Below are 22,752 nucleotides of genomic sequence, written 5' to 3' on the forward strand. Positions count from 1 at the left end.
GTAGGTTTCCTTCCTCCAGGCTTACCTATCCCTTAACATTCTATGTGGTAAATATCAGCATATTTTTCTCCTCCAATAGAATGAAAACTCCTCAAGGGCAGAGAGTGTCTTTGCATCGCAAGGCTCAGAGTTACCACAAAGCAGCTAATCTGTTAAATGAATGAACTGGCAGCACTGGCTTCAGCAACTCCTACCATCGCCTCAGGCAAACATCCCCTTTAGCCCAAAGTGAACCTATCAAGGCCACAAACTACTCAGCCCCTAAAAACCATACAAGACCACAAGTGTGGGTACTTACAGATTAGTTTCAAAAGCTTAAAGGGAGGGACCAGGTTCAATAAACTCACCTCCTCCTTTCCCCACAGGTGGGTGTACTTATCTCTCCTTTACATTTGCGAACTCACAGAATTCAGCAACAGACACTAGAGTAACTGGAAGCTGCTGAAACTTTGAATGTACTGCATATTTTTTTACTAGCACAAAAATACCTGTCCCATGAAAGTAATTAAAATAGTCTATATGTACTCAAATACTTATTAATAAAGCCAAGAACTCATTAAAAATTCACATCAAGAATATTAAAAGTCTTTAGAGGAAAATATTATATAAAGGTTATGTACCAGGAAGCATTCTAAAGGCTTTATGTGTAATTCTTCATTTAATTTTCATAGCAACCCTATGAAATAGGTAGTATTATTACCCCCTTTTGCAGATGAAGAAAGCTGAGACTTAACAAGATGAAGTAATTTTAATTGTCCGAGGTCACATAGCTGGGATTCAAGGCCAGTTTGATTCCAGAGCCCAAGCTTTTAACCAATACAAAACTACACATGTAACTACTATTACATGGAAGAGCCTAAGCTTACATTTATGCTGTATACACACACACTTTCTCTCTCTCTCAAAAAAAGAGAGAGGCAACACACTAAAATGTTATCAATGGTTGTCTCAGGCCAGGGCTCAGTGGCTCACGCCTGTAATCATAGCACTCTGGGAGGCTGAGGAGTCAGGCGGATTGCTCAAGGTCAGGAGTTCAAAACCAGCCTGAACAAGAGCAAGATCCCGTCTCTACTATAAATAGAAAGAAATTAATTGGCCAACTAATATATATAGAAAAAATTAGCCGAGCGTGGCGGCACATGCCTGTAGTCCCAGCTACTCGGGAGGCTGAGGCAGCAGGATTGCTTGAGCCCAGGAGTTTGAGGTTGCAGTGAGCTAGGCTGACACCATGGCACTCACTCTAGCCTGGGCAACAAAGTGAGACTCTGTCTCAAAAAAAAAAAAAAAACACAATGGTTGTCTTCTAAGTGGGATGAATAGGTCTACTCTCCAAATATAGTATGAGCACATATGTATTACTTTTAGTTAAAATAAAAGCAAACAAATAAGAAATGGTATTTAGATGGTGCTACTAGGAAGGTAAAGTAGGCTAGTGAAACTAACCTTTGAAGAGTACATATAATAGGCCAAGCACATGGCTATCTCACCTAATCCTTACATCAAAGAAATCTATTCCCATTTTCAGTTAAAGAAACCAAAGATTAAGTAACTGGGAGAGCTGGGATCAGAACCCAAAGCCTAGTCCAAATGTGTCTAACAACAGGATGCCATGATGCAAATAAAATTTCACCAAAAACTGGTCTTCAAAACAAATCACATTCTGTGAAAGAATCAGAACCAAGTAGTCTGTCACCTTAAGTGCAAGGAAAGAAGAGAGGAGGCCTAAGTTTTTAACTTGAAAATCTCCCTAAGAGTCTCAAAATAGCCAGGACCGTGGTCAAAAATCAGCCATTACAGTCAGGGCCTCTGGGACGAACTCAAACGTGAAGTAGACTCTCCTGCTGTTGGTTTTGCCTAGCACAGAGTTGCATTAGCATAAGTTAAATGGACTTAGATGTGACTCTGGTGTATATACAGTGGAGTGTCTGCTTTGGGGACAGTTGACTGCCTCCAACCCAGTCTCACCAATTCACTTACTGTTTTACAAGTTACCAGGTGTTGGGGGGAGGGAGGAGGAGAGGTTATATGTCTGAGAATATTGCTCTCTTACTATATTCAGATATAAATGACCTTCCATTAGCCATAACCAATGTTCCAAACATGGATAGTGAGAGCTGCTAACCTGGGGGGAAAAATCTCAGGTATGACTGGATCAGCATTTCTTTGAAATGACATTTTGAATTTTGGGTGCTCTGACTTAGAAATCCAATTTCAGGCCGGTTGTGGTGGCTCATGCCTGTAATCCTAGCACTTTGGGAAGCTGAGGTTGGTGGATTGTTTGAGCTCAGGAGTTTGAGACCAGCCTGAGCAAGAGCGAGACCCCTTAAAATCTGTACCCCCATAATATGCTGAAATAAAAAAAAAAAAGAGCGAGACCATCTCTACTAAAAATAATAAAAAAAAAATTAATTGGACAACTAAAATATATATATATATTTTAAAAAAAATAGCCAGGCATGGTGGAACATGCCTGTAGTCCCACCTACTTGGGAGGCTGAGGCAGGAGGATTGCTTGAACCCAGGAGTTTGAGGTTGCTAGCTAGGCTGACGCCACAGCACTCTAGACCAGGTAACAGAGTTGAGACTGTATCAAAAAAAATATATAAATAATAAAGAAAAAGAAATCCAATTCCACCTAAACTAAGTTTTCATTTCTCTAACTATAGCAGCAACATGATTTGTTGAGAAAAATAGCTGGAATGGGAGTATACAAATTTCCTTATAAAATCTTTCAGAAGAAAGAAAACCTGAGTATTTCAGACTTATAAATTAAAATAAACATTTACTTTTAAAACCAAACATTTAATAGTAGAAAAGTATATTCCCTTAGCAACTTAAAATTAATTCAATATTTTCCCTGAAAGTCTTTTATTAGTTTCAAATAGAGGGTAACTTTTAAAAACATCAAAACTGCCATTCCTTCAGGAATAACGGAGCCCTCGAGGGGAATAGATTAGAAAATTAATATATGTTTGAGAGACAAGGTGAGGAAAAGTACAAAACTTTTAGTATTTACACATAAAAGGTTTTTGAAACCTTAGGAATCTGAAGTTGACAATATACCTTAAAAATATCAAACTATGAGGCAATGAGAAGAGAACAAGAGACTTTTTCAAACCTTGAAATGTTCTAAGAGACACAGAATGATTTTTTCCATCCACTATGGTCTAAAAATAAGGGCAAACTATAATAGAAGTAATGATTTTTGGTACATATATATATGAAAACGTCCAATAAGCAATTTCAATTAATCAATAAAGTTAAAACAACCATTAAATGTAATTTGCATTTTTGTATCAAATCCACACACTCTCAGATACCAAGATTGTCTTAAACACAACATTAAGTGGCCGGATATCTATCATTGTGGAGAAACAAGAGTTTTATTTTAGGCAAACCAAAGGAGAAGAAAGACACACACTTAGCAAGAATCACATAAGGAGTCTCACTTAGCAGCCTGACATCAGAAGTCAGCATGGACCAAGCCACGGGTTACCCATTGCTCTGCAAGTGGCAGCTTTTTACTGTCTGCCAGTGTTCTGGGGGCTGAGTGGTCAAAACTGGAGCACCTCCTGCCAGCAAACTCCAGCCTGCTACCCAGCAGGACACAGGTACAGACACACCACACACTGCCCTCAGTCCACCAGAGAGAGAAGGAAAAAAAAACCAACAAATGAAAGAGGGAAAACAACCTCTCCCAACACGCCCCCACTGGGGGTTGGCTGTAGGGGTGGCCGGGTCCATTACCATTTCAACTTCAACACTCAAGAACAAGTCCAAGGAGGTAAGTGTAACCATGGGATACCTCCTGGCCCTGAAAAGCGGGAAATCTAGATTTGGAAATTTAAGTTTACCACATTTTTTAAAACAAACTTTCAGAGCTCATGGCACCAAAATGTAGCTAAAATTGAATCCATTTAAACAGAGAGAGAGAGAAAAAAAATATATATATATATATGTATATATATATGCCAAAACCAAAGTGTAGCTATCTTCAGTTCTTCCACAGACCCTTCTAAATTGTGGCAAAAACAAGTTTAAGTTTCCTTAAAAATCCCTATTCTATTTCTAGGGTCGACTATAAGAATATCACATAAATCTAAGTAGTTATTATCAGAATAAATAAACTACTGATCCTTAAACTGTAGACACACCTTGCTTCGCGAGCTGCCCTGCCCACCTCCTGTCCTCCTTCCTCCTCCTCCCAGTTTTGAAGGCTTCCAAGAGTTCTGACAACCAGGTCCCCACCTTGCGTTCTGTTCCCGTGTTGGTTTTACCGGACAGTGACCAATCCGAGGGGAAACTCCTACATCTGGGGACTGCTCCAGAAATCCTGCCTGGTCCTGCCCCTCGCACTGACAGTCTCCCCACTGCTCCCTGCATCTCCCTCTGCCGGAGCTGTCCAGGAGGGGGATTTTGGACCCAAAGGAGTCCGTGAAGAAGTGGGGGTGGGCACTAAATCTGAAAATAACACCCCCAGACTGTGGGGTAAGGGCAAAAAAAAGGCGATACTGAAAAACTGTACAGTAGAAACACTACCTGAATTTACCTCCTCCCTTCCCACCCCCAAAAGCCCAGGCACTAACTAATAAAGCTAAGAAAAACCCCTTGAAAACTTTTCCAAGCCGGAAGAAAAGGCCCTCTCCTCAGCCTGGGGGGGGGCTCTTGGGGAACCGGCTAGAGTTTCAGCCCCGAAAGGGCTCGCGGAGTGGGGTGGGGCACGGGCGAGGGGTGCAGGGGCGGAGTACCTTCAATGGACAGGAACTGGCAAAGAGTTTCAAAATAGCCGAGTGCTCTCCCCCACGCCCTCGGGGGTCCCGGGCACTAGGACCAGCGCTCCCCGAAGAGAGAGCAGCCCCTAATTCAGGCCTAAAAGGAAACTTTCCGGGCCGCGGCTGCACCTGACTCCTCACCGCCCCTCCACCCCACCCCACGCCCGCCAGGCCGCCCGCCCCGCCCTGGCCAGGCCGCCCGGGGCGCGGAGGAGGGGGATAAATAAATTCAAGTATTACCGGAATCCGGGGGGCGTCTCTATTGCAAGAGACCCGGGGGGAAGGGAGGTCGGGCGCCCATTCCCCACCCCTAGGCCCTGACGCCCCAGTCCCGGCAGCCCCGCGGGAAAGCCTCCGGGCTGGCGCGGGATTCGGCTCGACAGAGCTGCCGTCCCACCCGGAGGCCCCGGGAGACCCAAGGGGGCGCGCGGAGGCCCGGGGTGCGAGGGCAGGGCGCGGCCGCCGCGGGGCCTGCCGGCCCGAGGCCTAGCTGGCGCCCCCCCTCCCGCCACTCTCCCCGACCCGGCCCGCGCAGGCCGCGCCGCTCGTCCCGCTCCGGCTCTGGCTGGACCCCTGTCCGCCCGCCGTCGCCGCCCGCGGGCGGCCCCGAGGTCCCCAGGCCCCCGGCCTTCGCCACCCTGGCGCCGGCCCCACTCACCCTTTCATTCTCCGCCCGGGGCCTGGCGTGGGCCGGCGAATCCCCGGCCTCACGTAAGCGCGCTCGCCGCCCGCCCTGCCTGCGCGGCTCAGCCCGCCGCCCTACGGGAGCCCGGGGATGTGGGCCGGGCCTGGGGCCGCCTCTGCTTACCTTTCAGCTGCTTTTTTTTTTTCTCCTTCCCCCCTTTTCCCTCGGCTGGGCTGACAGATCAGAGTGAGAGGCGCTGGCAATGGACTAGGAAGCTCGGCCGCCGCTGCTACAGCTCCCCCCTGGGCTCCAGCGAGAGCCTTTCCCTGTCAAGCAAGAGGGGTGAGGATCATATTTTTATTTTGGAAACTAAAAAGTGCTCCCAGGGTCGGTGATTATTAAGGGGAAATCCCTGAATATACTCTCCAGCCAAGAAGGCAGGGCTGCCGGGGCTGCACCAGAAGAGGCAGCAGCCTCCTACAGCACCACTACAGGCACTGCGAGGACATAACACCAGAGAGCAGTTCCTCTGCCCTCCGAAACGACAACTTTCCTACCATCTTGGAGGCAGAGGAAAGGGGGGCCAGGGGGAAAAGTGCACCCGTTCCCGATAAAGTACAGATTTTTACTTCTCATCTCTGGAAAAAAGTCCACACCTGCTGTCTACACCGGCGCCTGAGGGAAAACGCAGGGAAGAAACTGGGGGAGCATGAGAAACCTTTTCATTTGCTCCAGGGGGAAAAATGTTTCTGCATCTTCTGATGGAAAGAAATCTTTACAAGACACAGGTTTTCCGGTGATTATTGTTTTCTATTTTCTATTTAATTTTTCCCATGTTAGTGACAACAGTATTTTATTTTTTTTTTCAGGCCAATAATGATTTTTCTCCATTACAGGTCTAAGTTCTGTGTCTTGTGGTCAGTCTATAAATTTACATTTCCAGAGACTTTATAGTCAGTTCATTTATTTGTCTATTTATTTATGTTGTATATATAAATATATGTTTCCATATAGTATATATTAAAACTTGTGTTATACTCATATATTACTCTCAAAACTGAGATTTCTGTAAGACAATTAATTGTAAAGGGATATCTTTTGTTTCCCTCTCTCAAAGCAATGTAAATAAAAACCTATGGACTGTCCAGAAAGGCATGAAACATTGTTTCATTTTCCACAGTGTAAATAAAGACAGATATCACTGGGGGATTAAATACAGCCCCAGTGTATAACTGACCACATTTCTGGAAATAATCCTAATTCTGTTGTGATCTGCTCATGAAGAAAAGTTACAGTAAAATTGGAAATAAATTTTAAAAACAGCTTTAGGTTTTCTGTAAGTAAGATTGTTTGTTAAGAATTATATGTAGGCATTTAATTGTTTTATTTATTCAGATTATTTAAATTCTACATCTTTGGTGCATTACACATGTTGCTGTTTGCTTCTGTCACACAATTAAGAAACCTGTCTATTTTTGTTAGAATTAAAACGTTAGTTCAGAACTTACAATATGCTGCCAACCTGTATGAGTGAATTTTCATATATTGCAGTGGATGTCATGAGCTTACTTTTTTTAATGAGCAAAGTTTAGTAGATAAATGGGATTAAAGTTAATGTTGAGGTCACACTGCGAAAGAGAGAGAAGGGTGCTACCCACTTGCATCAATTCCAATAGAACTCTTACTGGAGGAGAATGAATTGCAGAGACATTTTTCTATATTTGTGAAGAAAGAGGAGAATAATAGAAAATGACCTCTTTTGTATGTTCTACAGGGAATGATGAATTAAAGTTATTTTTCTCACACATGTTGGCTAACCTAGCAGAAAAGAATTTGTAATATCAGTGCCTTGAATCAGTAGAATATTTAGGTTTTTCACTTAAAATGTATTACAAAGCATTTAGAAATCATTTATTACTTCACTTAAAAATATCTTTTTCTGAGCTTCCAAATTTAGAAATTGTCATAACTTTAAATTAAGTTCAGCTATTGCACATATAAGATTTTTTTTTCTTTTTTGAGACAGACTTTCACTTTGTTGCCCCTAGGAGAGTGCAGTGGCGTGCGTCATCATAGCTTACTGCAACTTCAAACTCCTGAGCTCAAGCCATCCTCCTCCCTCAGCCTCCTGAGTAACTGGGACTATAGGTGCATGCCACTATGCCTGGCTAATTTTTCTATTTTTGGTAGAGATGGGGTCTTGTTCTTGCTCAAGCTGGTCTCAAACTCCTGAGCTCAAGTAATCCTCTTGCCTCCGACTCCCAGAGTGCTAGGATTACAGGCATGAGCCACCACCCTCATCCTATATATCAGGTATTTTTTGCTTGCATGCTGAACCCTATCTTTATCATCTGAATTTTAATATTGTACCTGAATATGCTGATTTGTTGTTGTTGTTGTTGTTGTTGTTGTTACAAGACAAGGTTTCTCTGTTGCCCAAGCTAGAGTGCAGTGGCATGATCATAGCTCACTGACTGCAGCCTTGAACTCCTGGGTTCATGCCATCCTCCTGCCGTAGCCTCTCAATTAGCTAGGACTACAGCCATGCACCACCACTCCCAGCTATTTTTTTTTTTTTTTTAATTTTTTGTAGAGACCAGGTCTCACTTAGTTGCCCAGGCTGGTCTTGAATTCCTGGCCTCAAGCAATCCTCCTGCCTCCCCCTCCCAGAATGCTGTCATTACTGGCACTGGCCACCACACCCTGCCTAGATTTTCTTTTGTGGTTTTTTCCTCTCTCTTTGGTGGACAAAACTAAAGTAATTAAAGTAAAACTAATGATTCTTATCATCTTGGAAACTTCAGTTGTGAAGTTATGTTCTATTTACAATTTTTTTTTATTTATATTTTTTTTTCTTTCTCAAATAAGCAATGATTGAGGGAATTCATACAATATTTTTTTTAACATTAGGAAATCAAACACTTTGGTCATAGCAAGGAAATTACTGCCCTTAACATAGACCTTTAGTGGACTTGAAAAACATGTTTTCTAACAACTTGTTTTTCCTTATATAACATGACGTACGTACAGATATGCTTTGAGGTTTTCAAGAAATTAAAGTGTGTTTGTTTGCGTTAAGCTGGCTGCACTCTTTTGCAATCCCTCTCATGACCAATGTCTTCTTTGCATGATATCCATCAGGGATAAGGCTGTCCTACACAATCTTAGCATTTCAGTGCTTTTCTCTTTATAAAGCTTGACTTGTGCTTGGCTATAATCCCCAATGTTTATCCATCAACTGTGCTAAATAGCCAAGACTTTAAGGATTACAGTTCAACCAGGAAAGAACTCCCACTAAACTTGCTATATTGCTGAATTTGATTGGCCTGGGTTTATTTCAGTTGATAATTGAACTCATTTCAGATGCTATGTCTGATTCCTAGAAACTACAAATGCTAACAAAACCCACTAACATAATTTGAGGAATCGTTTTTTTTCCCCCCCAATAAAATTCCCACTATTCAAATTTGGCTAACATTATTGAGCACCTAATTCATCTTGGTAACCTTGCTGGACACTTTTATCTATGTTTTCTCATTTAATTCCTGCAAGGACTCCAAAGAGTATTACAGTATTTTTCTCTTTCTCTTTTTTTATAATAAATACATTTGGGATAATTGTCTTCCTTGTCAGGGAGTGTGAACTTTGTAGGCCCTAAAGCTTTCTATTAAGATTCTAAATTCTCCTCCTGCTCTGGAATTTCCAAGGTGTCTACCACAACTCTGTGCTGTGTCTGGAAGTGCTAGGTTCCTGCTATATGCCCTTTGCAAAAATAAGCAAAGTACCAGCCCCTGGAGCCCCGTTCATTCCTTAGTGGCTTTTTTTTACATTCATGAATCCGACCACCTAAATCTTATCAGTTGATTTGAGGAAGGCAAATAAATAAATATGTTTGTCAATTGAAATGCACCGTGATTAGGAGACTTTCTTCTTAATCCTAAAAATGAGCAGTATGTGGTATATAGCACTGGCTTATTTATTCTGTTATGCCTTAATTTCACAGGTAGCTTTTTGGCCTTTAGTTGAAATAGGAAATGCTTACTTTAATATATTTACTATTATTAGCCTCTTTAATCAATTTACCATTTGGTATGAATGATTTTAGTTTTGTGAAAATTGACCTACTTTATTGTGACTACAGTAGTGAAGTTATTAAGAAAATATCACCTGGCCGGGCACGGTGGCTCATGCCTGTAATCCTAGCACTCTGGGATGCCGAGGCGGGCGGATTGCTCGAGGTCAGGAGTTCAAAACCAGCCTAAGCGAGACCCTGTCTCTACTATAAACAGACAGAAATTAATTGGCCAGCTAACATATATATAGAAAAAAATTAGCCAGGCATGGTGGTGCATGCCTGTAGTCCCAGCTACTCAGGAGGCTAAGGCAGCAGGATCGCTTGAGCCCAGGAGTTTGAGGTTGCTGTGAGCTAGGCTGACACTATGGCACTCACTCTAGCCTGGGCAACAAAGTGAGACTCTGTCTCAAAAAAAATATATCACCTATATCCTTTAAAGGTCTTATTCATAGATTTTGTGGATTTAAAGTGAAAGATGTACGCATATTTACTATATTAGAAGTTACCTTTAAGCAATAAAGCCATGCCTTTATTGGCAAATGTTTGCTAACAGTACTAAGTGTTTAAAACAACACTGACAGCAGTCATGGTTACACAAATTTAGTGCTTTTTGGAAGGGGGAGGTTGATGATAGGAGCCTTCCCTAATCATACAAATGTGTTTTTTAATATTTCTAAAGGCAGACTAATCTAAAGTCATACCCAAGAGTCCCTAGCTAGTATAAAAACCCTCAAGGAGGGGAGGGTATAGAAGTGGGGTGTGAGGCCGGGCACAGTGGCTCATGCCTGTAATCCTAGCACTCTGGGAGGCCGAGGCGGGGCGGATAGCACAAGGTCAAGAGTTCAAAACTAGCCTGAGCAAGTACAAGACCCCATCTCTACTAAAAATAGAAAGAAATTAATTGACAAAGTAAAAATATATATATAGAAAAAATTAGCTAGGCGTGGTGGCACATGCCTGTAGTCCCAGCTGCTCCGGAGGCTGAGACAGAAGGATTGCTTGAGCCCAGGAGTTTGAGGTTGCTGTGAGCTAGGCTGGTGCCACGGCACTGTAGCCTAGGCAACGCAGTGAGACTCTGTCTCAAAAAAAAAAAAAAAAAAAAAAAAGTGGGGTGTGTACATGGACTGAAAGTTTTCAAAAACCACACTATTATCATGGCCATAGACAAATTTTTTTCATGTTAAGCATTTCTGTTGTGGAAACATTTGTTGGTAATGTTTCTACCTAAAACAAAGATTTTGTTTCTACTGCGGTTACTGTGCCCTGCAAGGAAGAGTTTCTGAGATAAGTATTGTATTTGGCAGACATTTACATCATAGCATTAGACTGAATATGAAATTTCTGTAGTAAAGACTCAACTATAGTCAAAATACACATGAGCATTAATCAGGTGATCAGACAATCCTTCAAATTCTTTTTTCTCTTTTTTTCTGATACGGAGTCTCACTCTGTCACCTAGGCTAGAGTGCCGTGGTATCAGCCTAGCTCACAGCAACCTCAAACTCCTGGGCTCAAGCAATCCTCCTGCCTCAGCCTCCCGAGTAGCTGGGATTATAGGTGCAGGCCACCACACGTGACTAATTTTTTTTTTTTAGTAGAAACAGGGTCTCACTCTTGCTCAGGCTGGTCTTGAACTCCTCACCTCAAGCGATCATCCTGCTGCAGCCTCCCAGAGTGCTAGGCATGAAGCACCATGCCCAGCCTCTCTCAAATTCTAACACCTAACTCAGGGCACTAACCCAGGAGCACTCAGACATGGCAACTATTAATATTATCGGATTACATGCTAGAAACCAAGAAACTTTTTTGTTTTTTGTTTTTGTTTTAAATACCACAAGGGCCAAAAGATACCCTCCAGGAACCAGTTGGTCAATGGCAGCAGCAGGCACGAGTCATGTCCCTAGTGCCAGTGCACTGCCTTCTCATCACGCTACAGGCAGAAGCTTTGACATTATAGTTTAGGCTATAGGCATTCTTGGGCCATTACATTGACTCCTGACCTTAGAAAAAGGAAAACAACTCTCCAACTGAATTCATGTTTTAAGTAACGATTAATAAAAAGAAACACCCCAAAGCAGTATTAAAGATTGGATTGGGATGGAATTATAAACCATAGTTAACCTTTTCTATAATTTATAATGAAAAAAACTATGTCCCAAAAGTGGTGGTTAGCTAAAACATTGAAGTAAGGAGAGAATTCCATAGGGACCTCAGAGTAATAGGCAGAGGTTAACACAAAGGTGAGAATGTTCATTTCTGCTACATACGTTCCTGGTTAAGCAAGCTTTTGTAGACCCACTGGGAACTTAACCACTACTTCCATGGGAAAATAAATTCTGATTACAAACAACTAATTTACAGTGATGTCCTGGAAGACAGCCCATTAGTAAGTTTGTGTTTCCTAAACTATAACATCTTTGTTGTTATAGGCTGCCAGAATTCAACAGTAAGAATAGGAACATAAGGGAGACATCTCATTCAAATAAAAAGGGAGTTAACTATTAACAGAACCCTAATAACTTGATTTTAACTCAGGGAAGATTATCACAGATAATAAATGATAAAATCAGTTATAATAACACCAGGAAGAAAGACCTCAATCAGAAACTGAAATTTATACTCTTTACCGTGTATACATTGAGGTTTCTGTTTTATGCATACCTGGGTGCCCTATGATCTTATTATGGGTATTCTTAAGGACAAAACAAAGAGAGAAATGAGGGGAGAAAACAGAGTAAGATCCTACTAAAAATTATCAGACTTCATCCTTCTGTAGGCTGATGTTCTTTTTGCCCCACAGAGCGAGCCATCGCCAATGTTGTTTTGAGTTCTCTCTTCTCAGCTCTGTCAATTAATACCTCTCTGCTTCAATGCCTTGCTCAAAATCTTGTCCCTGAAGCATTTTGATGCCAACCTGAGTTTACAGTGACCTTATTCTTACTTTGATGCCTTAGTTGTTTTTGTTGGGTTCCCCACACACACATGCAATAGGGGCTGTAGTGGTTAATAGCTCAATCCCTGGAGTCAAGGCCATGTAGCTTAGACACTTGTTTCCACCATTTTCCTACTGTGTGACCCCAAGGAAGCGCCTTGTCTTAGTCTGTTTTGTGCTGCTATAACACAATACCAGAGACTGTATAATTTATTAAGAACAGAAATTTATTCCTCACAGTTCTGGAGGGTGAGAAGCCCAAAAGCATGGCACAAACATCTAGTGAGGACCCTCCTGCTGTTTATCCCATGGTGGGAAGCAGAAGGTCAAGAGAGCACACACATGCAATTAAGAGAGAGGGAGAGGGAGAAGGAGAGGAAGGGGGCTAAACTCATCCTTTTACCAGAAACCCACTCCCACAAAAATTAACCCATTCCTGCGATAACAGAAATAACCTAATCACCTCTTAAAAGTCCCACCTCTCAACACGGTTATATTGGGGACTAGGTTTCCATCCAATACATGAGCTTTGGGGGACACATTTAAACCACAGCACTCCTTAACCTCTCAGTCTCCTCATTTGTAAAACTAGAGATAATAATAGTACTTGCCTCATTGAGGTGTTCTGAGGATTATATGGCATAGTGGGTACAAGGCACAAGACTGGGTCTCCAGCACATAGTAAGTGCTAAGTAAAGGTCAGCTGCTCTTTTTGGTTATTTGCCAGCAAACACCTACAAGCAGTACCATTGAAGGTCAGTAAGTACTGATTTGTTTTTGTTTTGCTTTTAAGCACTACCTAGACAGTGGAATACAGAAAGATAAAAGGAGAAAATGATTATGATTGTAACATACCAAACATCTATATTAAAACAGAAACAATCCTCTGATTTTTTTTTCCATATATTTGTGAAACCTAGATAGCTTATTGAATTTTAAGTTTAGCTGAGGTTTTGGTGATGTTCAGATTCATTCAAGGTCTTAAAATATAAAATGGGATACAGAAAAAGTACATACCCAATTTACAACAAAAGAGTATTATAACAAGTTAACAACCCCTTTCATTAACCATTTTAAACAAAGAAAAAATGCATTTAAATCTCAATAGGAGGTACTGAAGATGAAAGACTTTTCTGACAATGTCATAAAAAGGATTATGAAATATCTTCAAAAAAGTCATCCCACAGAGAACAGAAGCTTGACACTTGCCTATATTACCACCTAATTTTTACAGGGCATGTTTATTGTTTGAAAATGTATATACAGTATTAGGTAGTAGACAATGTGTGCGGGGGTTAGATCAGAAAACCATGTGTGAATGCCAGAACTCATATTTATTTACTAGCCACACAAACTGGGGCAAGTCCCCTAGCCTCTCAAACCTCAGTGCCCTCATCCTTAATACATAGTACTTGAATAAGATTTATAGGACCATATGTAGTATAATATCTAACACATTGCAGTTACTCCACAACTGTCAATTTCTATTTTTTTTCATAGAATTCATAGTAAGTATCTGGAATCGAAGTAGAACTTGAATTTAAAAACTGGGAAAAGTTGGGGGCCTTATTCTAGAATTAATTTCTAAAGTATTAGAGAATGATTATCAAATTAATTAGAATCCTATTTAAATATTTAGTATTTGCTTACATGGTTTCTGTGAGATTTTTCCTTTTGATTAAAGTTATTACCCTTTAGTAAATGAAAGTTTGATTTTTAAAAATATATTAATAGTTGAACTTTATATATTTTCACACTAAGAACAGGCTCAGCCAAAACACAACAACAAGCATTTGTTCATTCAGCCATCTGCCAGATTCTGGCACCTAATATTTGGCTCTAACAGAAAATGATCACAGGGGTCTTCTTACTTGGGTGTACCTAGTGATTCAGTGGCAAGATACCTCACCTCAACTCTGGCATAGTGTGTTTGAAACTTGGGGAACTTAAGACATCAGTTTAGCAAATTATGACCTATTGAAAGGAATGATATAAAATAGAAAATATCCAAAGTCATTGTGATCAAAGTATCACTTCATGAAGTAATTCTCTTCAGTCAGATAAGTATGTATATATGTTTTTATGCTGGGTGGAGACAAAAAGTTGAAAAGCTATTGTTATATAAGGGTGAAATTTGTAGCATCTTGCAGTGTTAAGTAGTATATAAGATATACAGTCCTTGTCCTTGACTTGACAGTATAGGTGTGAACAAGGCTAGTTTTATTTTATTTTATTTATTTTTTTTGAGACAGAGTCTCGCTTTGTTGCCCAGGCTAGAGTGAGTGCCGTGGCATCAGCCTAGCTCACAACAACCTCAAACTCCTGGGCTCAAGCAATCCTCCTGCCTCAGCTTCCTGAGTAGCTGGGACTACAGGCATGTGCCACCATGCCCGGCTAATTTTTTTCTATACATATATTAGTTGGCCAATTAATTTCTTTCTATTTATAATAGAGACGGGGTCTCACTGTCGCTCAGGCTGGTTTTGAACTCCTGACCTTGAGCAATCCGCCCGCCTCGGCCTCCCAGAGTGCTAGGATTATAGGCGTGAGCCACCGCGCCCAGCCTGGGGCTGGTTTTAGCCTATGGGAATGGTGGGGCCTAAGAGGAACTTGAGACTACTGGGCTTAAAAATATTAAGTTTCGGGCGGGTACTCAGGCTCATGCCCATAATCCTAGCACTCTGGGAGGCGAAGGTGGGTGGATCCTTCAAGGTCAGGAGTTCAAAACCAGCCTGAGCAAGAGTGAGACCCTGTCTCTACTAAAAATAGAAATAAATTAATTGGCCAAGTAAAAATATATAGAAAAATTAGCCGGGCATGGTGGCACATGCCTGTAGTCCCAGCTACTCAGGAGGCTAAGGCAGAAGGATTGCTTGAGGCCAGGAGTTTGAGGTTGCTGTGAGCTAGGCTGACGCCACGGCACTCTAGCCTGGGTAACAGAGTGAGACTCTGTCTCCAAAAAAAAAAAAAAAAAAAATTAAGTTTCTATTTCTTTTTCTCCAACTGCTAGCCAAGCTAAACATATCCATGGGAAATTTGCTGGCTATTTAGAATGTGTGACCCTGGCTAGCGTATCTCATAAAAATATAGATTGTCTATGCAATTTAGATTGCCTTACCTCAAAGATGCAAAGGAGGCAGAGAAAATCCATAGGACCATTGTGTGGTCAAAGAATGAATGAAAACTGGGAAAACCTAGGACTTCTCTGCATGGAAAAATAAACTGAATGAGGTTGTGATTAAAATCAATGAAGGAAGTAGATCAGCTGAACATGAAATTGTTTACCTGTAAGTCAAAGATAACTTTTGAATCTCAAGAGAAGTATTTAAACAAAAAGGAAAAAGGAAGTATTTTTTCACACAGCAAATTTTGACCATGTAGAGCTTATTACAAAAATGCCATAGATGGCCGGGCGCGGTGGCTCACGCCTGTAATCCTAGCACTCTGGGAGGCCGAGGCGGGCGGATTGCTCAAGGTCAGGAGTTCAAAACCAGCCTGAGCGAGACCCCGTCTCTACCATAAAAATAGAAAGAAATTAATTGGCCAACTAATATATATAATATAAAAAAAAATCAGCCGGGCATGGTGGCTCGTGCCTGTAGTCCCAGCTACTCGGGAGGCTGAGGCAGGAGGATCGCTTGAGCCCAGGAGTTTGAGGTTGCTGTGAGCTAGGCTGACACCACGGCACTCACTCTAGCCTAGGCAAGAAAGCGAGACTCTGTCTCAAAAAAAAAAAAAAAAAAAAAATGCCATAGATAAAATTTGTTTCAAAGGTTAACTTTTTAACAGTTGAAAATAGAAGATTCAGACTAAATCACTTAGCCTTTATCAGTTAATGAAGCATTTATTGGGTACTTGCTGGACATGGTACCATGTCAGGCTCTGTAGGGAAGTGAAAGAAAATATAATACACAATTGTTTTCAGGGATAGTTACAAAGATAAATAACATCCAGGTAGCACCTAGAGAACAAGCAGGGGTTCATAGTAGGGATGGCAAGGGCAGAGTGAGGAGAAAAGGCTGCCTTGGGGTGTTGGGGGAGGTTTGGCACTACCTGAACTGGGCCTGTCTCCAGCTTGGTACCTAAATGACCCTGGGCTGCTCTTAGAACTCTCAGCCTCATTGGCCCCTTCTGAAAACCAATAAGAGTGCTTATGTAGATTAAATAAGATACCTGAAAATCTCTAGCACAGTTCCTGGTCTGTAGAGTATCATAGATCAATGTTTGTTGACTCAATGGAGAGAATTATTAAGTATGTAGGGCAGAGGAAATGGCACGACAAGCAGGAATGAGCAGGTCTTTCCCTCCATCCAACAGAAAGTACATGCAGGGAGATGGCAGAAAATAAAGGAGGGTAGGGCCCAGTCAAGAGGACTTTGAAAGTCAGGCAGAAAAGTTCAAACAGGTGGGGCGTGGTCACTCATGTCTGTAATCCCAGCACTTCAGGAGGCCAAGGCCAGAGGATCACTTGAGACCAGCCTTGGCAACATAGCTAGATCTTGTTTCAAAACAAAAAAAACAAAGTTAAAAAAGTAAAAATAGGCTGGTCTGATGGTAGTGGGTTATCAGAACTTATTAACATTAGTGTCACTAAGTTGGTATTCAACCCCCACTGCTAAATTTGACTGGCTAAAAAAAAAAAAAAAGGAAAAATATAAGCTCCATGAAGACTAAGGGTTTTTGGTTTTGTTTTGTTTTTGTCTATTTTGTTCACTTAGCATCTAGAACAGTGCCAGGCCCAAAATATGCACCATAATATTTGTTGAATTAATGAACATTTAAGATTTTGGATTATTGAGAAGTCTATTTCATAATTAAGATATGTCTTTTAGATAGGTTAAATGAGAAGAGCTCTGAGGAAGCAAGCCTGGACTTTATATCAATCACACTAAAAACGTCCAAGTTGATTAGCAAAATGTCTATATAATTCTAATTATTTCAATAACCCTCAAGCATTATTGGCCATATTATAGCCTAGTTAAAAACCTGGGTGTGGGGTTAAGTATTCTACTTTTGCTTTTCTATTGGCATATTTATGTTGTGTATTCTTTATTGCTAAAAATACTTAAAATGTATGCATATTCTAGGTTATTTTTAAGTGACTAGCTCTATATGTCAAAAACAGAATGTAAAAGAACCACCTGGAATAAAAAGCAAACATAAAAGGGAAAAAATATGATTGCCATTATAGCCTTTTGTGTGGAAACTTTAGCGTATTTGAGCAAATGTCACTGAGTATTCCCTTTCCCCGTTTTGTAGGACATGATCGGTTATACCATCTGCTCCTCTGGGTAACTTGGCAGCTGTTAATTGACTAACATTGTTCCCTGAGTTTTGCTGTCACCAAAGATAGAACATAAGAACAAAAGATTTTTAAGAATAGGTTTCATAACACAAGTTTGCTTTAAATCATAGAGAAAAACGTCAGAATCAATATTGACCAACTGGGAAAAAAACTAAATAAATATTTACATAGTCACAGACCATTTCAGTTTAAAACTTATCCAAATGATTTAAATGTATAAAGCAAGAGCAATGAAGTAATTTAATGCCAACAGAATTTATACTTCAAATGGGGGGGGGGGGTGGGAATGGATCATCTCAGTTTGTGGTAAGATACACAGATGCTTCCTGTTGCCCTGTCCAGAATAATGTTAACATTAACCTCAGAGGAGGCCGTTAAGTTAGCCTTGAGCTAGATGGTCTCTCTCTATTGAGGAAGGAGGGAAGAATTATGTCATCTAAAATTTATGAGCAGTGAACTCTGAGTACTTAATATAATGATCATCCTGTGATATGATAAATTATCATTCAATTCCTACAGTATGCGTCCATCTCTCTGAAATGAAGCTAAGAAAAAACTGCAGGGAAATACAGACTCCCGATACCATTCTTAGAAAGCTCATTTAAATACTCTATGCAAGCCATTTGTCATTTTTTTCCTCTGTTAGAAGAGAGTTTCTATTTTCTTTGAATCAAACTGTTGGAATAATACATTACTGAGTTCTTTTTTGCTTCTCTCTCTTTATCTTGACTTGAGTTCAGAAAACTTGAAAAATGTTAATTTTTTTAAAGCTGTTTGAAAGGATTTTGCGTTATGATCTTAAAGGCTGAGCTGTTTTTCCTCACAAAACTTCTGACATCAAATGTGTGGATTTATTTCTCACACCAACCAATTCTCCAATTCTCTGGACACCAATGGGGTGTCCTACAACTCAATCCAATCCTGACACTAACTATCTGGAGTTAGCATCAGACTGCACAGGTTTAAGGGTTCAGTCCTACAAGACTGCCCTCACTTCAGATGCCAGTCACAAGTACTGGGTCCCCAGGTTTCCCACACTTCTGTCTGACTACAAAGTCAAGGGGTTCCCAAAACTTCCCCTCTTCAGTTTGATGATTTGCTAGAATGGCTCGCAGAACTCAGGAGTACTCTTTCCTTACATTACTGGTTTATTATAAAGCAGCTAGTCCCCAGCCTTTTTGGCACCAGGGACTGGTTTCATGGCAGACCATTTTTCCACAGATTGGGGCGGGGGCGGGTGGGTATGGTTTCAGACAAATTCTCAGGAGCCCACAACCTACATCCCTTGCATGCGCAGTTTAGTGTAGGGTTCATGCTCCTATGAGAATCTAATGCCCCTGCTGACCTGACAGGAGATGGAGCTTAGGCAGTGATGCCAGCAATTGGGAGCAGCTATAAATACAGATGAAGCTTTGCTGGCTCCTCACAGCTCACCTCCTGCTGTGCAGCCTGGTTCCTAACAAGCCACAGATTGGTACCAGTCTGCAGCCTGAGGGTTGAGGACCACAGTTATAAAGGAACAATACAGGAACAGCCAAACAGAAGAGATGCATAAAGCAAGATATTATTGATGGGAGTTTGGTGGGTGGTGTGGAGCTTTCACATCCTCTTGGCATACCACCCTCCTAGCACCTTGATGTGTTATTCACCAACTCAGCTCTCTGAACCCTGTCATTAGGGGTTTTTATGGAGGTTTTGTCACATAGGCATGATTGATTATTAACTCAACCTCTAGCCCCTCTCCCTTCCCCAGAGATTGAGAGAATGGGGCTAAAGTTCCAGGCTTCTAATCAAGGCTTAGTCTTTCTGGTGACCAGCCCTTAACCTGAAGCTATCTAGGGGCCCATTAAGAGACACCTCATTAAAACAAAATTACTTGTTACTTTTATTACCCAGGAAATTCCAACAGACTTAGGAACTCTATGTCAGAAACTGGGGACAAAGATCACCTATTAGAACAAAAGATGCTCCTGTCACCCTATCACTCTGGAAATTACAAGGGTTTTTTAGAAGCTGTGTGTCAAAAACCAGAGACAAAGACCAAATACATATTTCTTGTTATACTACACATGCTAACTCCTTATTTTAAAATAAAAACAAAAAGCAAACATCAAAACAACAACAAAAAGCATCCACATTGTACAGGTGATCCTTGACTTACAATGGGGCTACATACAACAAACCTATCATAAGTTGAAAATATCATACATAAAAAATACACTTAATACACCTAACATACTAAAATCATACTAGGTTAGCTTAGCCTAACCTACTTTAAATGTGCTCAGAACACTTAAATTAGCATACAGTTGGGCAAAATCATCTAACACAAAGCCTATTTTATAATGAAGTGTTGAATGGCTCATGTATTTTATTGAATACTGTACTGGAAGTAAAAACAGAATGGCTGTAGGGGTACCATTGTAAAATTGAAAAATCCTAAATGGAACCATCGTAAATCAGGGACCATCTGTACTAAGTTGTCCAAATTTTCATTTTTTTTTTTTTTTTTTTGAGACAGAGTCTCACTTTGTTGCCCAGGCTAGAGTGAGTGCCGTGGCGTCAGCCTGGCTCACAGCAACCTCAATCTCCTGGGCTCAGCGATCCTACTGCCTCAGCCTCCCGAGTAGCTGGGACTACAGGCATGCGCCACCATGCCCGGCTAATGTTTTGTATATATATATATTTTAGTTGGTCAATTAATTTCTTTCTATTTTTGGTAGAGACGGGGTCTCGCTCAGGCTGGTTTCGAACTCCTGACCTTGAGCGATCCGCCCGCCTCAGCCTCCCAAAGTGCTAGGATTACAGGCGTGAGCCACCGCGCCCGGCTAAATTTTCATTTTTTGATTGCATTCATTAATATATTTATTATAGTTTCATTAATCTACACTATTATATCAAAATCATTATAATGTTGAAGAATGCTAAGTCTTTTGAAGCATACCAACTCTTCCAAAATTAAGCTATCTTAAGGGAAAACAGAATTATTAAAATGCAAACAGTAAGCAACATAACTGTATTTCAGCTAAGAATCTTTTTTTTTTTTTTTTTTTTTTTTTTTTGAGACAGAGTCTCACTTTGTTGCCCAGGCTAGAGTGAGTGCCGTGGCATCAGCCTAGCTCACAGCAACCTCAAACTCTTGGGCTCAAGCGATCCTCCTGCCTTAGCCTCCCGAGTAGCTGGGACTACAGGCATGTGCCACCATGCCCGGCTAATTTTTTATATATATATATTAGTTGGCCAATTAATTTCTTTCTATTTATAGTAGAGACAGTCTTGCTCTTGCTCAGGCTGGTTTTTTTTGTTTGTTTGTTTGTTTGTTTGTTTTGAGACAGTCTCACTTTGGATCAGGCTGGTTTTGAACTCCTGACCTTGAGCAATCCTCCCGCCTTGGCCTCCCAGAGTGCTAGGATTACAGGCGTGAGCCACCACGCCCAGCCTCAGCTAAGAATCTTAAAGCACATTACAAACACTTTTCATCTGAACAATCAGAAAAAAACAAGTCCTAGCAAGTGAATTGTTTAGGATTACATAGACTAGCCCAATTCTAGAGAGAAATAACTCCAGGTGTTTTTTGTTGTCATTTTGTTAAGTACAGACTTAGTCAGATTTCATATTTCCTACTAATGTCCTTTTTCTGTTCCAGATTCTCAGTCTTTCCTTGTCTTTCATGACTTTGACAGTTTTGAAGAGTCCTGGCCAGTTATTTTGTAGAATGTCTCTCAGTTTGCATTTGTATGATGTTTTCTTGTGATTAGATGGAGTAATATATTTTTGGCAAGAATCTCAAACATGATTTCCTATCAGGAAGCACATGATGTCAATATGTGTTATTACTAGTTGTATAGTTTTCTATTGCTGCTGTAACAAATTACCACAAATGTAGCAGCTTAAAACAACATTTATTTATTATTTCAAATTAGTGTTTCCATAGGTTAGATGCAGATTAATGGGTGTATTAACTTCCACTTATTATCCTAACAAATTACCACAAATTTGGTGGCTTATAACAAAAAAATTTATTATCTTACAGTTCTGGAAGAAGTCCAAAATGAGTTATAGTGGGCTAAAATTAAGATGTCAACAGGACACCTGTAATCCTAGCTCTCTGGGAGGCCGAGACGGGCGGATTGCTCAAGGCCAGGAGTTCGAAACCAGCCTGAGCAAGAGCGAGACCTCGTCTCTACTATAAATAGAAAGAAATTAATTGGCCAACTAATATATATAGAAAAAATTAGCCGGGCATGGTGGCGCATGCCTGTAGTCCCAGCTACTCGGGAGGCTGAGGCAGGAGGATCGCTTGACCCCAGGAGTTTGAGGTTGCTGTGAGCTAGGCTGATGCCACGGCACTCACTCTAGCCTGGGCAACAAGTGAGACTCTGTCTCAAAAAAAAAAAAATAAAAAAAAAAGATGTCAACAGGGATGCATTCTGTCTGGAGGTTGTGGAGGTAATCCATTCCCTTGCTTTTTCCAGGTTCTAGAAGCTACCTGCACTCCTTGGCTTAGGGTCTCTTTCTCCATCTTTAAAGCCAGCAGCATAGAATCTTCTAATCTTCCTTTGACTTTAATCCTCCTGCCTCCTCTGACAAGGATCCTTCTGATTACATTGGGCCCACCCAGATATTCCTGGATTATCTTCCATTTTAAGATCCTCAATTTAATCACATTTACAAAATCCCTTTTGCCATGTAAGGTAACATATTCACAGGCTAAGGGGATTAGGACATGGACACCCTTGGGAAACCACAGTTCTGCCTACCACATGAATATATTTGGATTAATGGAATAATCAGTCCACATAAATGAAACAAAAATTGCAATATATTTGCACATTTGTTAAATCCTTCATAAAATATCGATTTGTCCTTTGGCAACAGTGAAGAACTGTTGATCCATCTGTCTGTCTTCCTTCATGTTTGTCACCAACAATAGTTTTTTACCCAGTTGTAAAATCAATGATTATCATTTGCCATGATGCATTCATTATTCTGCTACCCATAGAGCTCGGTTTATATAACTTGTATTCACACTGTTGGTTAGGA

At 40.8% G+C, this 22,752-nt stretch overlaps 1 protein-coding gene across 9 annotated transcripts in view; it reads right to left on the reverse strand.

The window, feature by feature from the left end:
• Positions 1–6,367, reverse strand: part of INO80D (INO80 complex subunit D) — an 83,229-nt gene extending 76,862 nt beyond the window's left edge. For 4 of the 9 annotated variants that reach the window (XM_076005858.1, XM_076005857.1, XM_076005856.1 and 1 more), the window contains exon 1: positions 5,581–6,367. The gene's annotated coding sequence lies outside the window, so the exon portion shown is untranslated. Of the gene's footprint in view, positions 1–4,748; positions 4,923–5,430; positions 5,527–5,580 lie in introns of those variants that run through there. The other 5 variants (XM_076005854.1, XM_076005855.1, XM_076005861.1 and 2 more) reach the window with 4 other exon arrangements.
• Between the last annotated feature and the right edge of the window lie 16,385 nt (positions 6,368–22,752).

This window comes from Microcebus murinus, chromosome 8 (assembly GCF_040939455.1).
Source record: "Microcebus murinus isolate Inina chromosome 8, M.murinus_Inina_mat1.0, whole genome shotgun sequence".
Taxonomy (NCBI): domain Eukaryota; kingdom Metazoa; phylum Chordata; class Mammalia; order Primates; family Cheirogaleidae; genus Microcebus; species Microcebus murinus.